We start from the raw sequence: 3,606 nt of genomic DNA, 5'->3' as shown, positions 1-3,606 counted from the left end.
CAGCTGCTCCCTGGGAGCTCCCTCCTGCCCCCAGCTGCCCATCTCTCTGCCGCCAGCTTGGGCTCTCACGTGGCTGCTCTGTCCCCATTGCTAACGCCCTTCCCTGGGCCCTTGAAGTGCAAAGTTCATTTTCCCATCACGAAAGGAGGCTCTGCTCAGTGTTGACAACCAGGACCACCAAAAGAGGGTGGTGGACGGAGAAACAGCACCGTGAATTCTCCGTAGGAGGAATCCAGTGACGCCGCTCGCAGCCAGCATCCTGAGGGCAACTTGTCCGTCGTGACCCTACTGTAGGGCATAGCTTTCCCTTCTATGTGGACGGTGGGTTGGAGGCTCCCAGTCCTCTCTCTAAGCTCCTCAATGCACTTTGAAGATGCAGTAAGTGTCCACCAACCAACCAAGGCAGATGGCTTCTGGACACTGCAAAAGCCATGGGATTTCTTCCTCACCGGCAACGGCCCAACCAACCTATTTTGACCTAGTAAAACCCAGACCCTACCTCTGGCCCCCAGAAATGCGAGATCATATATTCCCATCGTTTTAAGCTCTGGGAATAGTTAACAGAAGCAAAGAGAAACGAACGCACTCCACATACTCCACCCCTCCTCCTCCATCTGTCTGACATAAATCTGCAGAGTCTCCCTCTGGTTGGCAAGAATAGTGGGAGCCACAGAGCCCAGCCCTGACCTGGGAGCCAAAGGTCAAGCCCGGCCCTGCAATCACACCTGCTGATTTGCAATCTTATGCATCGGTAGCTCCTTACAAAAGGTGGAACACCTGGGGCAGGCAGGGTTTGGCCTTGGTTTTGGTTGTGTTAGGAACTGACTGCCCTGTCTGTTGAGCCTCCGTGTGACCTCGGGAGCCTCCAAACCCCCACGAGGACGAGCAGAGAGGGTACATGGTTGGTTGGGCTTCCGGCACGGCTTCATTGGAACGTGATGACCGATCCACATCACCGTGCTCACTGCTTCTGTTATTCCAAATGCGGAGTGTGGGTCTCTTAAAAAGTGCAAGGAAGGAAAAAAGTTTAAATTGATGAAAAAAATAAGAGAAACGAGCTACAACATCAAGGTACATTGGGATGAGCTGAGCATTTGCGCTAAATGCCATGAGATGCTTCCACTCACACCCACGAGGGACCGCGCCATGGAAGGCATTCCCGGTTTGCTCCCCTTAAGCCCACCGTGTCCTCCATCTGAGATTCCCCAGGGCGTTCTTCTAGCATTGCATCCGCTATGGCCTCTCATCTCTCCAGAAATTGAAGTCTGACCAACTCAAAGATGTGATTATTTGCTCTAAAGGCTTACAAATGAAGATAGTGGGAGGGATCTAATTTTAGCTAAGGATGCTAAGGAAAAGAAAAAAAAACCTTCTCCATCTTATGGGGAAAAATGTCTTAAACAATAACACAGATGTGTCATCAAGGAAATCTTGCAGATTTATATCAGCTTGGCCCACGGTCACTCCCAGCCCTGCCCGGTTTTGACAGAATCACCTGGAGAGCTTGAAAAACACCAAAGCTGGGGTCACTCCTTGCCCTGGGACACGGATGCATTTGGTCTTGGGTGCAACTTCTTCACCAAACCTCCAGTGGTGGGATGTGTGAAATTTGGGAACTACAGTCTGGTTTTGGGCTAATTAATCAGCGTCCTGAGCTGACTGGCATTGGGGCTTAATTGCCATGCAGGCCAATAAGGATGAATATTGGCTAATGATGGGGTGCAAAGACATCTTTCCTGTTTAGGGTGGTGGCTCCGGTGATACTTAATATTCCTAGTGGGTCATCAGAGGACCAACAAGATGGTGGGGGGAACAGCAAGCCCAGGAAAGCCCAACAGGATGGTGGCGGGGACAGCGCTCAGGTTTGTCTGCTCGGGGTCTTCATACCTGAACAACTTGACCAGTTGGACCATGGATTCCGACCTGATGATTCTGAACAGCTTTGCTCAACCTCTTGAACTTCTGGTGCCTCTGACAAGGGACGTGGCCAATGCAATCTCATTGTGCCTGGGGAGGATTCGATAGGATCTGTGTAAAGAGCCTGGTACTCTGGTGGCCCACTATGAACGTCAAGTATCACTCCTCTCTGGGCGCAATGTTCCCACTGTATGAGCTGGTGTCCTGAAGATGCACCTGATTTATCTCCCTAGTTACACACCAAGGGGTGCAACACCTTGATTCACTTGCAAAGGGAATGACACACATCACAGAATTCTGAAAATTCTTGGTCACTGCAACGATCTTGAGCGGGAGATGCAGACCAGTGCCCGGCTCCTCCTCTGACTGTGGAGGGTGTTAGCCCAGGCCTTGAGAGTTTCTGACGTATATGGCAAAAATGTATCTTCTCAAGGCTTCCCGTTTAATTCCCCTGGGACCTGTGATCTACACTTTAATTTTAACCATTATTGAATCTACATCTCTACCTATGTGTTCATCTATTATCTACCCTCTGTCCATCTATCATCTATCCATCCATCTGACCATTTATCTATCATCTATCCATCCATCTACCCATCTATCCATCCATCATCTATCTATACATCCATCCTATCTATCCATTGTATCTATCTACCCATCTAATCTATCCATCCAACCATCCATCCATCCATCATGTCTAACTATCTATCATCTATCTACCATATTAATCTATTCATCCATCCATCTGTCATATCTCTCATATTTATCCATCCAGCAACCATCCAACCATCCATCCATCCATCCATCCATCCATCTATCCCTGTCATATCTATCACATTTATCCATCCAGCATCCATCCATCTATCTCTATGTTCTATCTATCTATCTATCTATCTATCTATCTATCTATCTATCTATCTATCTATGTATCTATCTATCATATTCATCTATCCATCCATCCATCCATCCATCCATCCCTACATCTATTTATCCATCCATCCATCCATCCATCCATCCATCCATCTATCCCTATGTCATATCTATCATATTTATTCACCCAGCAACCATCCATCCATCTCTATGTCCTATCTATCTATCTATCTATCTATCTATCTATCATCATCTATCATCTATCTATCGATCATCTATCTATCGATCATCTATCTATACCAACATCTATCGATATTTAATAATTTACTGACTGTAAACAACACAGGTATGATTAACTCACAGGTTTTCTGAGAGCAAATCTCAACTTGTCCCCCACAGCTGGCTGTCAGAATAAGAAAGAGAGTCTGAAACACCAATGAAGAAAAAAGAACCCCTCTCTTCTGATGAGAGACCACCGGGCAGGGCAAAGTGTCTCAGAGCACAAGCGCCAGAGGGCTGGAGGCAGTCCCTGTGGTGAAGGCGAGGAGGCAGCAAGAGCATTGGCTTACAGGGGGATCCTTAAGTCACTCCACTGAGCACGTGGTCCTTCTTGTCCAATGTTCTCTGCACCTGCTTATCCTTGAAGGGTCACAACCAGAATCTCACTCAAGATGAACCCAATGAGGACGTTCTGTGTGGGAGCCGCCCCTGGGACAGGTGCCCTGTTTAGTTGGGTTTCTCCCCGATAGACCACACAGCCACCCCAAAGACTCAACAGCCTGAAGCCAGCGCTGAATATGAATTTCACCATTTACTTAA

General features: G+C 47.8%; 1 long non-coding RNA gene across 1 annotated transcript; it reads right to left on the bottom strand.

Moving 5' to 3' along the window:
- Window positions 1-606: 606 nt before the first annotated feature.
- Window positions 607-3,326, bottom strand: LOC140596253 (uncharacterized). Its single transcript, XR_011998287.1, has 3 exons — window positions 3,149-3,326; window positions 1,888-2,007; window positions 607-999 (listed from the first exon to the last, which is right to left on the bottom strand). It is a non-coding gene; the product is annotated as an uncharacterized lncRNA (long non-coding RNA).
- Window positions 3,327-3,606: the final 280 nt, after the last annotated feature.

This window comes from Vulpes vulpes, chromosome X, assembly GCF_048418805.1.
Source record: "Vulpes vulpes isolate BD-2025 chromosome X, VulVul3, whole genome shotgun sequence".
NCBI lineage: Eukaryota > Metazoa > Chordata > Mammalia > Carnivora > Canidae > Vulpes > Vulpes vulpes.
The sequence above is the reverse complement of the archived record's forward strand: the minus strand, read 5'-3'. Positions and strand labels throughout refer to the sequence as shown.